Genomic DNA, 22,146 nt, shown 5'->3' on the forward strand with positions numbered 1-22,146 from the left:
GCAGATAAGAAGGATGGCAAAGTGAACATAAGTATATTTGATATACATGTTATTGATGTGTACTTTACTAGTGTTTATAGCAACCCCTCAGTATTTGATACTAGTTCAGTTGCTAAGATTAGTAACTCGAAATGGGAGTTGCAGAATAAACAGAGACTAGTTAAGGGTGAAGTGACGATGTGTGTTGGAAGTGGTTCCAAGATTGATATGATCATCATCGCACACTCCCTATACTTTCGGGATTAGTGTTGAACCTGAATAAGTGTTATTTGGTGTTTTGCGTTGAGCATGAATATGATTTGATCATGTTTATTGTAATACGGTTATTCATTTAAGTAAGAGAATAAATTGTTGTTCTGTTTACATGAATAAAACCTTATATGGTTACACACCCAATGAAAATAGTTCGTTGGATCTCGATCGTAGTGATACACATAATCATAATATTGAAACCAAAAAGATGCAAAGTTAATAATGATAGTGCAACTTATTTGTGGCACTGCTGTTTAGGTCATATTGGTGTAAAGCGTATGAAGAAACTCCATGCTGATGGGATTTTGGAATCACTTGATTATGAATCACTTGATGATTGCGAACCATGCCTCATGGGCAAGATGACTAAGACTCCGTTCTCCGGAGCGAGCAACTGACTTATTGGAAATAATACATACTGATGTATGCGGTCCGATGAGTGTTAAGGCTCACGGCAAGTATCGTTATTTTCTGAACTTCACAGATGATTTGAGCAGATATGAGTATATCTACCTGATGAAACATAAGTCTGAAACATTTGAAAAGTTCAAAGAATTTCAGAGTGAAGTGAAAAATCATCGTAAAAGGAAAATAAAGTTTCTACGATTTGATCGTAGAGAAGAGTATTTGAGTTACGAGTTTGGCCTTCAATTAAAACAATGTGAAATAGTTTCACTACTCACGCCACCTAGAACACCATAGTGTAATGGTGTGTCCGAACGTCATAACCGTACTTTATTGGATATAGTGCGATCTATGATGTCTCTTACCGATCTGCCACTATCGTTTTGGGGTTATGCATTAGAGACAGCTGCATTCACGTTAAATAGGGCACCATCTAAGTCCGTTGAGACGACACAATCTGAAGTGTGGTTTGGCAAGAAACCAAAGTTGTCGTTTCTTAAAGTTTGGGGTTGTAATGCTTATATGAAAAAGTTTCATCCTAATAAGCTCAAACCCAAATCGGAGAATTATGTCTTCATAGGATACCCAAAGGAGACTGTTGGGTACACCTTCTATCACAAATCCGAAGGCAGGACTTTTGTTGATAAATTCGGAGTTTTTCTAGAGAAGGAGTTTCTCTCGAAAGAAGTGAGTGGGAGGAAAGTAGAACTTGATGAGGTAACTGTACCTGCTCCCTTATTGGAAAGTAGTTCATCACAGAAATCTGTTCCTGTGACTACTACACCAATTAGTGAGGAAGCTAATGATGATGATCATGTAACTTCAGATCAAGTTACTACCAAATCTCATAGGTAAACCAGAGTGAGATCCGCACCAGAGTGGTACGGTAATCCTGTTCTGGAAGTCATGTTACTAGACCATGACGAACTTGCGAACTATGAGGAAGAAATGATGAGCCCAGATTCCGCGAAATGGTTTGAGACCATGAAATCTGAGATATGATCCATGTATGAGAACAAAGTATGGACTTTGATGGATTTGCCCGATGATCGGCAAACCATAGAAAATAAATGGATCTTCAAGAGGGAGACGGACACTGATAGCAGTGTTACTATCTACAAAGCTAGAATTGTCGCAAAAGGTTTTCGGCAAGTTCAAGGTGTTGAGATTTTCTCACTCGTATCTATGCTTAAGTCTGTCCGAATCATGTTAGCAATTGCCGCATTTTATGAAATCTGGCAAATGGATAAACAAAACTGCATTCCTTAATGGATTTACTAAAGAAGAGTTGTATACAATGCAACTAGAAGGTTTTGTCGATCCTAAAGGTGTTAACTAAATATGCAAGCTCCAGCGATCCATCTATGGACTGGTGCAAGAATCTCGGAGTTGGAATATACGCTTTGATAAGTTGATCAAAGCATATAGTTTTATACAGACTTGTGGTGAAGCCTGTATTTACAAGAAAGTGAGTGGGAGCACTACAGCATTTCTGATAAGTATATGTGAATGACATATTGTTGATCGGAAATAATGTAGAATTATTCTGTAAAGCATAAAGGAGTGTTCGAAAGGAGTTTTTCAAAGAAAGACTTCGGTAAAGCTGCTTACATATTGAGCATCAAGATCTATAGAGATAGATTAAGACGCTTGATAAGTTTTTTCAATGAGTACATACCTTGACAAGATTTTGAAGTAGTTCAAAATGGAACAGTCAAAGAAAGAGTTCTTACCTGTGTTGCAAGGTGTGAAATTGAGAAAGACTCAAAGCCCGACCACGGCAGAAGATAGAAATAGAATCAAAGTCATTCCCTATGCCTCAGCCATAGGTTCTATAAAGTATGCCATGCTGTGTACCAGATCTATTGTATACCCTACACTGTGTTAAGCAAGGGAGTACAATAGTGATCTAAGAGTAGATCACTGGACAGCGGTCAAAATTATCCTTAGTGGAATAAGGAAATATTTCTCAATTATGGAGGTGACAAAAAGGTTCGTCGTAAAAAGTTACGTCGATGCAAGTTTTGACACAGATCTGGATGACTCTAAGTCTCGATCTAGATACATATTGAAAGTGGGAACAATAAGCTAGAGTAGCTCCATGCAGAGCATTGTTGACATAGAAATTCGCAAAATACTTACGGATCTGAATGTGACAGACCCGTTGACTAATATTATCTCATAAGCAAAACATGATCACACCTTAGTACTCTTTGGGTGTTAATCTGTGACTACAAGATGTACGTCATGGAGCAAATCTGTTTGAGGCCTCGGGCGCTGGCAACAAGTTGTACATCATGGAGCAAATCTGTGACTACAAGATGACTGATGAGCGCTCTGTTGTTCAGCAGACTCATGAGATACAGTCACTCGCTAAGGAACTTGAGTACTTCAAGTGTGTGTTGCCGGACAAATTTGTTGTTGGAACCATCATTGCCAAGCTTCCACCTTCGTGGAACGATTTTGCTACTTCTCTAAGAAAACAAGAGACATGAGTTTTCCGTTTCGGATCTCATTAGCACTCTTCATTTTGAAGAGAAGGCGAGAGCAAAATATACACGTGCTTGGGTCGCTGAGGGAGCTTCTAGTGCCCACATGGTACATGAGAAGAACTTCCAGCCCAACCAGCCCCAAAACAATAAGAACAAATCTCAGGGGAAAGGCAAGTTTGATGCAAAGAACAAGCCATCACATTCTACCAACTTCAAGAAGAATTCTCATAATGGGAAGGGATTCAAACCTCAATTTTGGTAGCACCGCACAAAACTTACATGGCTGCATCTACCTGCTATCAGCTAACCTCATGGTGCACCGGGTATTCCTACATTCGTAACTAGGTACAATCACCACGCAAGATGAAATAAGCTTATTCATACGTTGACTTGCTGATTGCAGTGCGGAACGATCTTGTCATATGTGGAGTAGCAAACAAGCAGTGCAGCCGAAGGTGGAAATCAACCAAGGACTTATGAAATTATATATAATCTTCCTCAGGCAAGTCAGTATCCCCTTCGTCCAGATGATCATGTTTTGTCATGCCGAGCTATTGATATGTGCTACTGTTTTGCAACACCGTTTAAGTATAGCTATTGTTTTATTATCTTTTCAGATTCAGGACAATGAAGATGATTTCAGGGGAACTGCATAATATGGACTCATGTTGAGTCATCTCTATTGCCTCATGTGTTTGCTGCAAATGTGTCGGCATCAATTGCAATATGAGGCAGCTAGCTAGCTGTGGAGTTGCCAACATGCTCAAAGTGCTCGCATCATTGAGAAGAAACAAGCATGCCCAGGAAATTAAGGAAATTAATGCGTCTGCAGGGAGGCCCTTTGCTCAGAGAAGCATCGACCGATTTTCTTTATTTCCGCACCTTCTCACAACTTTGTATTGGTTATAGTATGGTGAATCATTGAGATGTATAAACATGCTGAACTTTTGTTCTTCTGAATGTTAGTATGCATACCATATCTTTTGAAGCTTAGTTTAATGTAAATGTTAACTAGCCTGTGAACCTTCACAGTCTAGTAAGTATATTGTAGGCCTGTTATTTGACACCTCACTTTGCCGCGCTACGCGACCAGTGTGAGTGTCTGCATCTAGTACCGCTTACTCTAATTTGGTGGATGCCAAGTTGAAAAAGGTTACCGATGAGTAGCCATAAGCTGGAGGTGTCTCTTTTTTTATTTTGAATGGGCAATAAGCTGGAGAGTGTCTCGGGCTGCCTCTAGCACAAGGCCCTCTAGATCGAAACACGGGAAGCCGACTGGGCCGATACAAAAGCCTATCCATCTTAAAGCCCATTTGTTTTGTTTTTTGTGAGGAGAAGCCCATATTTCTTGAAGAGGGGGCGATCCCAGGAAAACCCTCCTTCCTCCTCGCTTCCACTTATACTGCAGCTCGGTGGACTCTCCCGCTTTCGTCGCCCCCCAATCCCCCCCGCTCCCCATGTTCCTCACTCGTCTAGAAAAACACTGCTCACCTTCTTCCTCACTAGTACAGAAAACACTTCCTCCTCTTCTTCCACTCCTATAGAAAACCCCAGCCCTCCTTCTTCCCCACTAGCACTGCCACTAGGCTCGTCTCTAGCTACTCTACTCAAACCCGTGAGCTCGGCGCAACGCCCACAAGGAAAATGGAGTCGGCTGACCCCAGCGCAAAGAAGATGAGGCTCCCACCGGCGGCGACGCCGGTTGTAGATCTCGCACCCGGCAGCGCAGGGAGAAGCGGCGACCCCCCCCCACCCGGATCTGAGGAACTGGTAGAATCTTCGGTGGACCGCATCAGTGATCTCCCAGACGTCATCCTTGAGGAGATCATCTCGCTTCTCCCCACCAAGGATTCCTGCCGCACACAAGTCCTCTCAACATGGTGGCGCCTTCTATGGCCCACCGCACCCCTCAATCTCGACTGTCATCAGATATCTGTCCTCCCTGAATTTTATCTCCTCAGAGCCATCATCTCCTCTCACCAGCAGGGCCCTGTTCAACGCCTCTACATCCCGACACGCTACCTGCTCTCCATACCCGGCACGGTGGGCGCTTGGCTGACATCCCCTAAATTCTAAAAACTCCAGTAGTTTGAGTTCTACCATTACCACGAAAGTTTCATACCACGAACATACCAAGAATTCGTGCCCACACCACCGTTGTCCATCTCACGGTTTTCCTCCTCTCTCCACACCGCCACCTTCGCCTAGTGCCATCTACCAGGCGATCTGGTACAAATGCTTTGACTCCCACTGTTAAAAAACTTTTGCTTGTGGTGGTTTATCTGTCGGAGGCGCACAACATCATCCACTCCAGTTTCCCTGCCCTGGAGCGCTTGCTGATTGTTTTGGGAATAGAAATCCCTATCAGTTGTCTCCAAATAAAGTCGCCTCACCTTAAAAGCATTGGAATTTGTTTTGAAGGATAGCAGCTCATCATCGAAGATGCCCCTTCACTTGAAAGGTTGCTCCTTGATAATTGTTATAAACCTTCGCAAATAATTGTTGTCTCTACGCCCAAACTAGAGACCTTGGGTGTAATTCGTGATCCGTTTAATGATCACAAAGAGTTGGTGTTTGGCTCCTCACTTTTTCAGGTACCGTATATTATCATCTACACGTTTGTAATCATAAGCTGCATTTTTTATTTGTGCGCATAAGTTTTATATCATCTTGGAGTACACTTTGGGTACTAATATTATGTTATATGCTCAATGAAGAGTTCGTCCATGGATAGCCTATCAATGCTGCTGGATTCTGTCAAGATCTTATATATCGGAATGTATAGTTATGATCTAAACATAATTATTGGCTTGCTATGATGCTTTCGGTCTCTGGAGAGTTTATATATGGAGGTGATGATTTCATGCACATTGAAAGACTGTATATATTGTACTAGAATTAACCGTTCAGGTGTTGCTCTTTCGACATACTCTTTTTTCAGACCTTAACTATTTTCAAATCTTCATGTCTACTTAGGTACTTCAAGTACATGGACAAAAACGTATAACCAATCAGTGGCGTAATAAGCACCAGGATTTTCTCAGTTCTCATGACATTCGTTTGAGGACAATAACGATGGAAGGATATGCATCCAACCAGGCAAACAGAAGCTTTGTCACATTCTTCCTGTTGAATGCGAGGTTACTATTGTCCGTGAGGCTTAAGTTTTACTGCAAGAGATTTCTGACGGGCGGACACGTCGAAGAGCAAAAAAAGAAGTTTCAGGTGGACAAATGGGCTTCTAAACATGCTCGGCTTCTATTTACAACAAGTTGTAGTCATCGTGCAATAAATTTTTATGCACGGGATGTTGATTTTATGGATCAGACCGATCCATTTGTTTGTGACTGCAAAAAACAGTGGTTGGGTTAGATGTTACTGCCATGTTCAATCTGGGTTTTGTCTAAAAATTTGATGAACAATTAATCCTTGGGCTTTTTGTACCGTTTGTAAGCTTGAGTTGCATGTTGTTGCCCTCATACTCCCCTCCACCTGCCACTACACTGCCGCATCTTCCACGGCTGATGTTCCTTCCCGCCCGAGGCCTCGCCGTCGTTCTCCGCCTTGGTTCGCTCGCTATGCCCGCCTACGTCTGGCGTTGTCAAATTGGTCAACAACCAAAAGGAATCAGGAGATGACTGTACATGGAGAGGCTGACAGTAGGGACCCACCAGGGTCATTGCATTACGCAAGCAGGCGCCTCGTTATTACAAGCCAGGACAAGTCATCGACGTCTCATCTCACACCAGCGATGCATAGGCCGGCGCGGCAGCGGATTTGTTAAAATTACACAACGAGCGGATAACACCAAGGACCCAGCAGCTCGCCCAGTTGTTTTTCTAGTTTCAAAGACGGAGCTCAACTGCGCATTTATTTAAGCACATGACGAGCCCAATTGATATCTTTTTTTCTTTCTGAAAATGGCTAGCCCAGTTCTTTTTTTTTTGGAGAACACCCAAACTGAGGCCTACTTTCTTTTCTCAGCCCTGCTGGGCAGCAAATCTTTCAAGACGAGGAGGGAGGGATGTAAAGTAGTAAGAAATGGGCTTCCTCAGAAAATGGGCTATAAGTTGTAAGAAACGGGCTGTAAATTTTTAAAACAAAGCCAACCGGCAATTACATTAAAATATCATTTTTCTGGATTTCTCTACTCTCTACTCTTATAAAAACCAAAGCCAACTGGCAATTACATTAAAAGATCGTCTTTTCTCCCACAAGATAAACTACTCATACAAATGCATCTTCATGTTCCGTGCAACGCACGGCATCTTGCTAGTTAAGATTTTAAATTTAATTAATTTTTTTGCGGAGAATTGTTTTTTGGATTTTATTTTGATATAATTTTTTAAAAATTATTTTTAACGCAACTCAAAATTTCGTGATTAAAAGAGTTCGGACCCCATCGAAATATGAAAATTTTCATTCAATTTTTTAGCAGTGCCCAGAATATATGGTCTGTAGTGCTAATAAAAAGAATATGGGCTTCAAAAATCCTTAAGAATTAGCAAATGGGCTCTAAATTATTGAAAATAATGGCTAATGGGTTGTATGTTGTTTTCCACAGATTTGGAGGATGACTTCTGGGCCTACTAGGTTGACGATGACGTTGTCCTAAAAAATTTTTGACGCGTACGCAAGGCTTTGTCAACTTAGTCAACACAGAGCAGTAACTGTTGGATGTCCATCCAACGGCCATCGTGCTTCTTCAATCTCTGATCTTCCTGCTCCAGCCGCCCAAACCAGCGCCGGCGGGACTGCCTGCTCCCTCCCCCCCGTGGCTAGTTGTGCTACCGCCAGGCCATCCCTGTACACACCCGCACACCCTGTTATTTTCTGGCGACGTCAGCCTCACCCCGCAGCCGACCAGTCAGCACTCGTACACCCCTTGGTGTGGGCATCCGCTGCGGTGGCTTCGCCGGCTCCGGGTCGCCCTTCCTGGGCCTCGCCCTTGTCCACCGCGTTTGTGCTCTCGGCGCGGTGAGGACAACATGGTCAACAAACAATAGACATCGGAAGAGGCTGACAGTAGGGGTACACACAAGGAAATGCCTCCTTATTACGCGCAAAATAATGATTCCTCCACCTGACAGCTGGGACTCATCCGAAGGGCCTCTGTATTTCTTGAAAAAAACTTTCCGCCCGCTGTCAGCTCGGACCCACCAGCTATATCTTCGCACACAAGGAAGTGCCTCCTTATTACACACAAAAAAATGAATACTCCCCCTGCTAGCTAGGACCCACCATTGTGGGAGGCTGACTTGTGGGCCTACTAAGATGACGGGGATGGAGGGCTTTGTCAACTTAGTCAATATGAATGATTCTAGCTCCAGTGACCGTACGATGTCCATCCAACGGCTGTAGTGCTTCTTCAACCTCTGGTCTACTCGCTCCAGCCGCCCAAAGCAGCGCCGGTCGTGCCACCTGCTCCTGCCTCCCGTGGCCGGTTGTGTTGCCGCGGAGGCCTCACCGCCCCCTACTACTCCCACGCTGGTCAGGGCATCCCTCCACTCACCCACACCCCCTGTTATTCTGCGGCGACGGCAGCCTCACACTGAAGCCGAACCAGTGAACCCTCGTACTCCTCTCCACGTGGACAGCCACTGCCGTGTCTTCCCCGGCTCCGCGTCGTCCCCTTCCTAGGCCTCGCCGTCGTCCACCGCACTGGTGCTCTCAACGCGGCGTGGTCAACGTGGTCAAGGAACGACTTCCAATGCAAGAGTACTCTACATGGAGAGGCTGACAGCAGGGTCCACGGCCGCAGCAAGGAAGTGCCTCCTTATTACGCGGAAAATAATGATCCCTCCATCTGATAGTGGGGACCCATCGAACGGGCCACCATATTACATGAAAAAAATGTTTCCCCCTGACTGCTGGGACCCACCACCTACATCTTCGCACGCAAGGAAGTGCGTCCATATTACGGGCAAAAAATCATTCGCCCCGTGACTGCTGGGACCCACCAGCTACATCTTCGCACGCAAGGAAGTGCCTGACAGTCGGGACCCACCCGGTCGAAGCGTACGTAGCATTGTCATTCTGGTCGCGAACGTGTACGTACATACTGGTCGATCGGTCTGTCTGCAGGCTGCAGCGATGAACCGTGGTCGTGTAAGGAAGGGCACGTGTGGTAGTAGAGGCGTGCACGTGTGGTAGTAGAGGCGCGCACGTAGCATGTACACGTACGTATAGCAGCCAGGGTGCAAGAAAGTAAATACGGCCATGTACATACATACGGGCGGGGTCTCAAACGCCTACTCGCGCATACGTACGGTCAGGGCTCGTGTACATGGTTGTGGCTGGGTCGAAACAAAGAAACTGCATCGTCATCGTGTTCATGGGGAGGCAACGGAATGCGTCGTGTTCATCGGGAGGCAACAAAATGCGTGTTGTTCATCGGGAACCAACCGGCTTGGACGGAACATACGATGGAAACGAGGCCTAGCGTATCGCAGAACGGAGGAAACGGCCTTGTGTTCGACCGGCCATGGTGGAAACGGGATCCTGTTCATCGGGAGGGGTTTGGCGTACCGCAAAACAGAGGAAACGGACTTCTCTTGGACCTCCTACGGTCGAAACGGGGTCCTGTTGATTGGGAAGGGTGTGCGTACCGCAAAACAGAGGAAACGGACTTGTGTTGGAGCACTACGGTCGAAACAGGGTCCTGTTCATCGGGAGGGGTGTGGCGTACTGCAAAACGGGACTCCAGGGGATACTGTTCATCTCCACCGTCGACCTCCTCCAGCCTCCAAGGGGTACTGTTCATCCACCGTCGACCTCCTCCAGCCTCCACTTGCGACTGTTCATCCACGGGCTCTTGTTCATACAACCTCCACCGGCTACTGTTCAACCAGCCCTATCCATAGGGGTCCTGTTCAACCACCCCTCCACGGGCTACTGTTCATCCAGCCCTCCACCGGCTACTGTTCAACCAGCCCTCCACCGACTACTGTTCAACCAGCCCTCCACGGGGTCCTTTCTTCATCCAGCCCTCCACTGGGTCCTGTTCATCCACTGGCTCGATCGATCGGGGTACTGTTCAACCAGCGGCAACAGCCTCTACTACCACGGGTTCCTGTTCATCCAACCCCCACCGGGAACTGTTCATCCAAACCCCCCAACAACGCTCACTGTTCATCCAGAGGCAGCATCGATCGGCTTCAGTTAGCAGTAGTAGTGAAGGACTCGCTCGATCAGGTTCAGTTAACAGCCATCGATCGATCGCACGGGTTCAGTAACGCGTAGACTGCAGTGCAATCGCTAGGGTTCAATTAGATCCCAACGCCTCGCTCGGGTTCAGTTAGAGCGCAACGCCTCGCACACACGTGCGTACGTACGAGATAAACGCGCATCGCTCGGCCCCCAACCACCCATCGTACCGGGAACTCCCCGATATTTTCCACGCCCTCGCTTCTACCATGGTTTTTCCGTCATGGACGGCCCAAAGAATGTCATGCAGCTGCGTCTTCGGCTCGCCCAGGACGAAAAGCCCATTTTCTGTCATGATATTTTGCCGTAGAAGTAGGAGCCCACCACATCTATGATGATACCGGGTTTTGTCACAATTATCGTCATAGAAGTGTCATAAGTATGACAGAAAAAATTCGTTCGGCCCAAAATGTCACAGATGTGTCTTTTTTGTAGTGATAAGAGTTTCTCAATGAAAGACCTCGGTGAAGCTGCTTATATATTGGGCATCAAGATCTATAGAGATAGATCAAGACGCTTATTGGACTTTCACAAAGCACATACCTTGATAAAGTCTTTAAGATGTTCAAAATGGATCAGTCAAAGAAAGGGTTCTTGCCTGTGTTACAAGGTGTGAAGTTGAGTCGGACTCAATGCCAGACCACTGCAAAAGATAGACAGAAAATGAAAGTCATTCCCTATGCATCAGCCATAGGTTTTATCATGTATGCTATGCTGTGTACCAGACCTGATGTGTGCCTTGCTATAAGTCTAGCAGGGAGGTACCAAAGTAATCCAGGAGTGGATCACTAGACAGTGGTCAAGAACATTCTGAAGAACCTGAAAAGGACTAAGGATATGATTCTCGTTTATGGAGGTGACAAAGAGCTCGTCATAAATCGTTATGTCGATGCTAGCTTTGACACTGATCCGGATGACTCTAAGTCACAAATCGGATACGTATTTATATTGAATGGTGCAGCTATTAGTTGGTGTAGTTCCAAGCAAAGCATCGTGGCGGGATCTACATGTGAAGCGGAGTACATAGCATCTTTGGAAGTAGCAAATGAAGGAGTCTGGATGAAGGAGTTCATATCCGATCTAGGTGTAATACCTAGTGCATCGGGTCCAATGAAAATCTTTTGTGACAATACTGGAGCAATTGCGTTAGCAAAGGAATCCAGATTTCACAAAAGAACCAAACACATCAAGAGACGCTTCAACTCCATCTATGATCAAGTCAAGGAGGGAGACATATAGATTTGCAAAATGCATGCGGATCTGAATGTGGCAGACCCGTTGACTAAGCCTCTTCCAAGGCCAAAACATGATTAGCACCAAGACTCCATGGGTGTTAGATTCATTACAATGTAATCTAGATTATTGACTCTAGTGCAAGTGGGAGACTGAAGGAAATATGCCCTAGAGGCAATAATAAAGTTGTTATTTATATTTCTTTATATCATGATAAATTTTTATTATTCATGCTAGAATTGTATTAACCAGAAACTTGATAATGTGTGGATACATAGACAAAGCACAGTGTCCCTAGTAAGCCTCTACTAGACTAGCTCATTGATGAAAGATGGTTAAGTTTCCTAACCATAGACATGAGTTGTCATTTGGTAAACGGGATCACATCATTAGGAGAATGATGTGATGGACAAGACCCATCCTTTCGCTAATCATAATGATCATTAAGTTTTATTGCTATTGATTTCTTCATGTCATATACATATTCCTTTGACTATGAGATTATGCAACTCCCGAATACCAGAGGAATACCTTGTGTGCTATCAAACGTCACACCGTAACTGGGTGATTATAAAGATGCTCTACAGGTATATCCGAAGGTGTTTGTTGGGTCGGCATAGATCGAGATTAGGATTTGTCACTCCGAATATCGGAGAGGTATCTTTGGGCCCTCTTGGTAATGCACATCATAATAAGCCTTGCAAGCAATGTGACTAATGAGTTAGTTGCGGGATGATGCATTACGGAACGAGTAAAGAGACTTGCCGGTAACGAGATTGAACTAGGTATGAAGATACCGATGATCAAATCTCGGGAAAGTAACATACCGATGACAAAGGGAATAACATATGTTGTCATTACGTTTGACCGATAAAGATTTTCGTAGAATATGTAGGAACCAATATGAGCATCATGTTCCGTTGTTGGTTATTGACTAGAGAGGTGTCTCGGTCATGTCTACATAGTTCTCGAACCCGTAGGGTCCGCACGCTTAACGTTCGATAACGAATTCGTATTATGAGTTGTGTGATTTGGTGACCGAATGTTGTTTAGAGTCCCAGATAAGATCACGGACATGAGGAGGAGTCTCGAAATGGTCAAGAGGTAAAGATTCATATATAGGACAATAGTATTCGGACACCAGAAGTGTTCCGAGGGTACCGGGTACGTATCGGGTCACCAGAAGGGGTTCCGGGCAACCCCCGGCAAGAAATATGGGCCTAATGGGCCAAGCGAGGGACAGACCAGACCCTAAGGGGCTGGTGTGCCCCCTATAGGCTGAAATAAGGGGGAAAGGAAAGCAGGGAAGGGGAGGATTCGGCCTCCCCCTTTCCTTCCCCTCCCGCCTCTCTTTCCTTCCCCCTCCGACACTTATGGAAGGGGGGAGGCCGACTTGTAGGAGGCGCCCAAGTAGGATTGCTCCTACTTGGGGCGCCCCTTGCAGCCCCTCTCCCTCTCCCACCTATATATATATATATATATATATATATATATATATATATATATATGTGTGTGTGTGTGTGTGGGGGGGGCACCGCTAGAACACACAACATTGATTCCTAGCCGTGTGCGGCACCCCCCTCCACAGTTTATGCCTCCGGTCATATTGTGGTAGTGCTTAGGCGAAGCCCTACGCGGATCACTTCACTATCACCGTCACCACGCCGTCGTGCTGACGAAACTCTCCCTCGACACTTTGATGGATCAAGAGTTCGGGGGACGTCATCGAGATGAACGTGTGAGAACTCGTAGGTGTTGTACGTTCGGTGCTTGATCGGTCGGAGCGAAAAGTTCGACAACATAAACCACGTTGTCAAAGGCTTCCGCTTTTGGTCTATGAGGGTACGTGGACACACTCTCCCCCTCTCGTTTCTATGCATCTAATAGATAGATCTTGTGTGAGCGTAGGAAATTTTTTGAAATTGCATGCTACGTTTCCCAACAGGTGGAGGATAGAGTTTGGGTTTAGATGATGAAAATCCAGCCCGTAGAAGAACATGGCCCCGTGCATGAAGGGGTGCTACGGAACCCCAGACTTCTAATGAGGTGGGGGACGAAAAACACCCTCTCCCATGGGTTGGGAGCAGGTACCCGTTGATTTGGGTCTGGCACACGGGTGTTGACCTGAGTGGTGATGTACCCCGCGTTGCCCAGCTCCAGGATGGTACCCTCCGTAATGGAGGAACTATAGCCCAGTGCCCCTTGACGTTGGCTTCGGCCATTGCTAGGGATGGAGACTAGGATGCGCTACGAAGGATGAGGGTGAGATTGGATCTGGACGTTGGAGCTCGAGAGGTAGCAGGCAAGCAGAAATGAGAGTGTACTTCTTTCTGTCACTATCTTTTTACTCTTATAGGCTGGTGAAAGGCCAAGAGTCCCTTTATCGCGTTTTTGAAATTTCCACTCCCCGCGAAGGATGCCGTTGTGCGTACGGGGAGAAATGAAAGCTTAATGATATTCCTAAGAAAACGGGCACGATCTCCATTTTGATGGGACGTGCCAATGAGAAGATTGCCTCGAGCCACGATTCGAGTGAGCAGTAACTACTTGACTGGTCGTGGGTGGTGCCGCTTCGATAAAGTTGTCATTCTATAAAGACTATTCACATCTATGCAGCTGGCCTTCATGGTTAAGTAACCTCGCGCCTTCAGGCGTTGAGCAAGTTCGGCTAGGTCATGGTCGTTGAGTACTACTCTTTTGAGGTGTGGTCCGTAGTACCATTTAAAGGGAACGAATCTCGAATTGCCAGAGAAGGGGAACTCATCTGTCGAGCCAAGGACTTCGGATCCGAAGTTACTTACATCAAAAAGTCGTCCTCGGCGTAGAAGACCAGTTTGAGGGCTACTGATGGTGTCCTGGACTAAGGGGTGCCAACCGAGTCGGTCCGTAGTCCTCGGGTTGGTGTTTTGGCCTCACTCTCCACCTGACGGACTCCGGAAGCTGCACGCCTGGACGCGATCAAGACTGCATATGTCGAAGACTTGACGTACACCCCAAGACATCTCCTACCGCCTCCATGCGATCTCCCTGGATACCGACCATGTAACCCTAGATGTCCTACCTGGCGTGTATATGAGCCAGAGGGTTTAGCCCATAGGTGGGGGCTAATCACAATTACATTCACCTAGCCCTATGGTTAGAACACAACTTACGATCTCGAGGTAGATCATGTTTGTACTCGATACATTTCCATCAATATAAACAAGAGCAGGACATAGGGTTTTACCTCCATCAATAGGGCTCGAACCTGGGTAACATCATCTCCCTTGTTCCTGTTGCCACTGATCCAAGATCCATAGCTCGGGACCCCCTACCCCGAGGTCTGCCAGATTTTACACCGATAGTAGGCAGATTGCATGGCAATAAAAAATGGGAAGATAGAGGTAACGTCACACGATCGTCGAGGGAGTGTCTCTTGGGATGGCGAGAGAGAATTTCTCAAGATGGCGTGGGAGCAACCTCGTTGAGAGGGCAGGTATGTGCTTGTTAGGGAGGGATAAGAGGGAGGCCCATGCTAGGTCCAGCCCCGACAAACAGTGCCAACTAAAAAAAGAGGGGCTCGATAGCGGTTGCGTGAGGGTTTGGAATGGGGATGAGCAGTGACCAGACATGGATTATAACGGGCCGCCTACACAACAACACTAATCGGAGGGGGAAATGAAGGGTTAGTTTTGAATGAATACCATAGAACAGCCAGTTTCCATAGTGGGTCACTGATAACTTCAATTCCATTTTGGTCATTGGACCACATGATCATTGACCTATCAGTTTTAGACATGTCATTAATAAACCTCCATGCGAGACCTCAGAACCTTATCACCAATGTCTATGGAGTGCTTGGTCAGTGCTAATGCACATGACTTTTGCGCGGTCACGCTGGTCAATGATGAGGGGTCACTCCTATTCGGATCTGTAGTAAAGAACATTGCACATGTCTATGTAGATGAATAAAGCCCCCTGCCAAGCATTGCTTGTCTTGTAGCAACTCCCAGAGTCAATATGAAACAAAATGTGTTGTTATTCGCGATAAATACCCTCTCCGATCCTAAATAAGTGTCGTGGTCTTAGTTCAAATTTGAACTAAAACCACGACACTTATTATGGATCGAAGAGAGTATCATTTTTTTAATCTAAGGACATCTTGTATAATGTACCATGTGATTAGAAGTTGCAACTTACCAAAAATGAAGGCATCCAAGCTTTTGCTTTGCAAGTATTAATATATCTTTCAACTTATTGTTATTGTGCATAGCAAAATTAAAGCTTGGATGGAAAAGCAACAACCAACAATTATGGTTTAGTGTGCTATAAATCATGAAATGAAACATTTATGTATTATGTGAAACTGCCTTGATGGTGGATCTTCCACTCATAGTGGTTCCTATACAATATAAATCATGGACATTACAAATAAGTAGGGAAAAATAATAAAGCTAGTGTTGGGTAACATAGTAATTTCAAAAAAAATCCTACACACATGCAAGATCATGGTGATGCATAGCAACGAGGGGAGAGTGTGATCTACGTACCCTTGTAGACCGACAGCGGAAGCGTTATCACAACGCGGTTGATGTAGTCGTACGTCTTCACGGCCCGACCGATCAAGCACCGAAACTACGGCACCTCCAAGTTTTAGCACACGTTCAGCTCGATGACGATCCCCGGACTCCGATCCAGCAAAGCGTCGGAGAAGAGTTCCGTCAGCACGACGGTGTGGTGACGATTTTGATGTTCTACCGTCGCAGGGCTTCGCCTAAACACCGCTACAATATTATCGAGGATTGTGGTGGAAGGGGGCACCGCACACGGCTAAGAAAACGATCACGTGGATCAACTTGTGTGTCCATGGGGTGCCCCCTGCCCCCGTATATAAAGGAGTGGAGGAGGGGAGGGCCGGCCCTCTCCATGGCGCGCCCTAGGGGAGTCCTACTCCCACCGGGAGTAGGATTCCCCCTTTCCTAGTCCAACTAGGAGTCCTTCCATGTAGTAGGAGTAGGAGTCAAGGCAAGGGAAAGGAGAAGAGAAGGAAGGAGGAGGCGCAGCCCTTCCCCTAGTCCAATTCGGACTAGGCCTTGGGGGGCGCCCAACCTCTCCTATCTCTTTCCCCTAAAGCCCAATAAGGCCCATATACTCCCCGGCGAATTCCCGTAACTCTCGGGTACTCCGAAAAATACTCGAATCACTCGGAACCTTTCTGATGTCCGAATATAGTCGTCCAATATATCGATCTTTACGTCTCGACCATTTCGAGACTCCTCGTCATGTCCCCAATCTCATCTGGGACTCCGAACTCCTTCGGTACATCAAAACTCATAATATAACTGTCATCGAAACCTTAAGCGTGCAGACCCTACGGGTTCGAGAACAATGTAGACATGGCCGAGACACGTCTCCGGTCAATAACCAATAGAGGAACCTGGATGCTCATATTGGCTCCCACATATTCTACGAAGATCTTTATCGGTCAGACCGCATAACAACATACGTTGTTCCCTTTGTCATCGGTATGTTACTTACCCGAGATTCGATCGTCGGTATCTCAATACCTAGTTCAATCTTGTTACCGGCAAGTCTCTTTACTCGTTCCGTAATACATCATCTCACAACTAACTCATTAGTTGCAATGCTTGCAAGGCTTATGTGATGTGCATTACCGAGAGGGCCCAGAGATACCTCTCCGACAATCGGAGTGACAAATCCTAATCTCGAAATACGCCAACTCAACATGTACCTTTGGAGACACCTGTAGAGCTCTTTTATAATCACCCAGTTACATGGTGACGTTTGGTAGCACACAAAGTGTTCCTCCGGCAAACGGGAGTTGCATAATCTCATAGTCATAGGAACATGTATAAGTCATGGAGAAAGCAATAGCAACATACTAAATGATCGGGTGCTAAGCTAATGGAATGGGTCATGTCAATCACATCATTCTTCTAATGATGTGATCCCGTTAATCAAATAACAACTCTTTTGTTCATGGTTAGGAAACATAACCATCTTCGATTAACGAGCTAGTCAAGTAGGGGCATACTAGTGACACTATGTTTGTCTATTTATTCACGCAAGTATTATGTTTCCGGATAATACAATTCTAGCATGAATAATAAACATTTATCATGATATAAGGAAATAAAATAATAACATTATTATTGCCTCTAGGCGGATATCGTTATTTTCTCATTTATCATGAATAATAAACATTTAACATTTATCATGAATATTGAGGCTCATGGCGGATATTGAGGCTCATGGAGGAAATAAAATAATAAACAATTCTAGCATGAATAATAAACATTTAACATTTATCATGAATATTGAGGCTCATGGCGGATATCATTATTTTCTCACCTTCACAGATGACTTAAGCAGATATGGGTATATCTACTTAATAAAACATAAGTCTGAAACGTTTGAAAAGTTCAAAGAGTTTCAGAGTGAAATTGAAAATCATATATGCTCAGATCACTCTGAAATTCTTTGAACTTTTCAAATATTTCAGACTTGTGTTTCATTAAGTAGATATACTCATATATGCTCAAATCATCTGTGAAGATCAGAAAATAATGATACTTGCCGCGAGCCTTAACACTCATCGGACCGCATACATCAGTATGTATTATTTCCAATAAGTCAGTTGCTCGCTCCATTGTTCCGGAGAACGGAGTCTTAGTCATCTTGCCCATGAGGCATGGTTTGCAAGCATCAAGTGATTCATAATCAAGTGATTCCAAAAAGTCCATCAGCATGGAGTTTCTTCATGCGTTTTACACCAATATGACCTAAACGGCAGTGCCGCAAATAAGTTGCACTATCATTATGAACTTTGCATCTTTTGGCATCAATATTATGAATATGTGTATCACTGCGATCGAGATCCAATGAACCATTTTCATTGGGTGTGTAACCATATAAGGTTTTATTCATGTAAACAGAACAACAATTGTTCTCCAACTTAAATGAATAACCATATTGCAATAAACATGATCATATCATATTCATGCTCAACGCAAACACCAAATAACACTTATTTAGGTTCAACACTAATCCCGAAAGTATAGGGAGTGTGCAATGATGATCATATCAATCTTGGAACTACTTCCAACACATATCGTCACCTCACCCTTAACTAGTCTTTGTTCATTCTGCAACTCCCGATTCAAGTTACTAATCATAGTAACTAAACTAGTATCAAATACTGAGGGGTTGCTATAAATACTAGTAAAGTACACATCAATAACATGTATATCAAATATACTTATGTTCACTTTGCCATCCTTCTTATCCGCCAAATACTTGGGTCAGTTCCACTTCCAGTGACCAGTTCTTTTGCAGTAGAAGCACTTAGTCTCAGGCTTAGGATCAGACTTGGGCTTCTTCACTTGAGTAGCAACTTGCTTGCCGTTCTTCTTGAAGTTCCCCTTCTTCCCTTTGCCCTTTTCTTGAAACTAGTGATCTTGTCAACCATCAACACTTAATGCTCTTTCTTGATTTCTACCTTCATCAATTTCATCATCATGAAAAGCTCGGGAGTCGTTTTCGTCATCCCTTGCATACTATAGTTCATCACGAAGTTCTACTAATTTGGTGATGGTGACTAGAGAATTCTGTCAATCACTATCTTATCTGGAAGATTAACTCCCACTTGATTCAAGCGATTGTAGTACCCAGACAATCTGAGCACATGCTCACTAGTTGAGCGATTCTCCTCCATCTTTTAGCTATAGAACTTGTTGGAGACTTCATATCTCTCAACTCGGGTATTTGCTTGAAATATTAGCTTCAACTCCTGGAACATCTCATATGGTCCATGACGTTCAAAACGTCTTTGAAGTCCCGATTCTAAGCCGTTAAGCATGGTGCACTAAACTATCAAGTAGTCATCATATTGAGCTAGCCAAATGTTCATAATGTCTACATCTGCTCCTGCAATAGGTCTGTCACCTAGCGGTGCATCAAGGACATAATTCTTCTGTGTAGCAATGAGGATAAACCTCAGATCACGGATCCAATCCGCATCATTGCTACTAACATCTTTCAACACAATTTTCTCTAGGAACATATCAAAATAAACATATGAAAGCAACAACGCGAGCTATTGATCTAGAACATAGATATGCTAATACTACCAGGACTAAGTTCATGATAAATTAAAGTTCAATTAATCATATTACTTAAGAACTCCCACTTAGATAGACATCCCTCTAATCCTCTAAGTGATCACGTGATCCAAATCAACTAAACCATGTCCGATCATCACGTGAGATGGAGTAGTTTCATTGGTGAACATCACTATGTTGATCATATCAACTATATGATTCACGCTCGACCTTTCGGTCTCCGTGTTCAGAGGCCATATCTATATATTCTTGGCTCGTCAAGTATAACCTGAGTATTCCGCGTGTGCAACTGTTTTGCACCCGTTGTATTTGAACGTAGAGCCTATCACACCCGATCATCACGTGGTGTCTCAGCATGAAGAACTTTCGCAATAGTGCATACTCAGGGAGAACACTTCTTGATAATTAGTGAGAGATCATCTTATAATGCTACCGTCAATCAAAGCAAGATAAGATGCATAAAAGATAAACATCACATGCAATCAATATAAGTGATATGATATGGCCATCATCTTCTTGTACTTGTGATCTCCATCTCCGAAGTACCGTCATGATCACCATCGTCACCGGCGCGACACCTTGATCATCATCGTAGCATCGTTGTCGTCTCGCTAATCTTATGCTTCCACGACTATCGCTACCGTTTAGTGATAAAGTAAAGCATTACAGCGCAGTAGCATTGCATACAATAAAGCGACAACCATATGGCTCCTGCCTGTTGACGATAACTCGGTTACAAAACATGATCATCTCATACAATAAAATTTAGCATCATGTCTTGACCATATCACATCACAACATGCCCTGCAAAAACAAGTTAGACGTCCTCTACTTTGTTGTTGCAAGTTTTACGTGGCTACTACGGGCTTAAGCAAGAACCAAACTCACCTACGCATCAAAACCACAACGATAGTTTGTCAAGTTGGTGATGTTTTAACCTTCGCAAGGACCGGGCGTAGCCACACTCGGTTCAACTAAAGTTGGAGAAACTGACACCCGCTAGCCACCTTTGTGCAAAGCACGTCGGGAGAACCGGTCTCGCATAAGCGTACGCGTAATGTCGGTCCGGGCCGCTTCGTCCAACAATACCGCCGAACCAAAGTATGACATGTTGGTAAACAATATGACTTATATCGCCCACAACTCACTTGTGTTCTACTCATGCATATAACATCAACACATAAAACCTAGGCTCAGATGCCACTGTTGGGTAACGTAGTAATTTCAAAAAAATCCTACACGCACGCAAGATCATGATGATGCATAGCAACGATGGGAGAGTGTGATCTACGTACCCTTGTAGACTGACAGTGGAAGCATTAGCACAACGCGGTTGATGTAGTCGTACGTCTTCACGGCCCGACCGATCAAGCACCGAAACTACGGCACCTCCGAGTTTTAGCACACGTTCAGCTTGATGACGATCCCCGGACTCCGATCCAGCAAAGCGTCGGGGAAGAGTTCCGTCAGCATGACGGCATGGTGACGATCTTGATGTTCTACCGTCGCAGGGCTTCGCCTAAGCACCGCTACAATATTATCGAGGATTATGGTGGAAGGGGGCACCGCACACGGCTAAGAAAACGATCACGTGGATCAACTTGTGTGTCCATGGGGTGCCCCCTGCCCCCATATATAAAGGAGTGGAGGAGGGGAGGGCCGGCCCTCTCTATGGCGCGCCCTAGGGGAGTCCTACTCCCACCGGGAGTAGGATTCCCCCTTTCCTAGTCCAACTAGGAGTCCTTCCATGTAGTAGGAGTAGGAGTCAAGGCAAGGGAAAGGAGAAGAGAAGGAAGGAGGGGGCGCAGCCCTTCCCCCTAGTCCAATTCGGACTAGGCCTTGGGGGGCGCCCAACCTCTCCTATCTCTTTCCCCTAAAGCCCAATAAGGCCCATATACTCCCCGGTGAATTCCCGTAACTCTCCGGTACTCCGAAAAATACTCGAATCACTCGGAAGCTTTCCGATGTCCGAATACAGTCGTCCAATATATCGATCTTTACGTCTCGACCATTTCGAGACTCCTCGTCATGTCCCCAATCTCATCTGGGACTCCGAACTCCTTCGGTACATCAAAACTCATAATATAACTGTCCGAAACCTTAAGCGTGCGGACCCTACGGGTTCGAGAACAATGTAGACATGACCGAGACACGTCTCCGGTCAATAACCAATATCGGAACCTGGATGCTCATATTGGCTCCCATATATTCTACGAAGATCTTTATCGGTCAGACCGCATAACAACATACGTTGTTCCCTTTGTCATCGGTATGTTACTTACCCGAGATTCGATCGTCGGTATCTCAATACCTAGTTCAATCTCGTTACCGGCAAGTCTCTTTACTCGTTCCGTTATACATCATCTCACAACTAACTCATTAGTTGCAATGCTTGCAAGGCTTATGTGATGTGCATTACCGAGAGGGCCGAGAGATAC

This window comes from Triticum aestivum, chromosome 2A (assembly GCF_018294505.1).
Source record: "Triticum aestivum cultivar Chinese Spring chromosome 2A, IWGSC CS RefSeq v2.1, whole genome shotgun sequence".
In the NCBI taxonomy this organism is placed as follows: Eukaryota; Viridiplantae; Streptophyta; class Magnoliopsida; order Poales; family Poaceae; genus Triticum; species Triticum aestivum.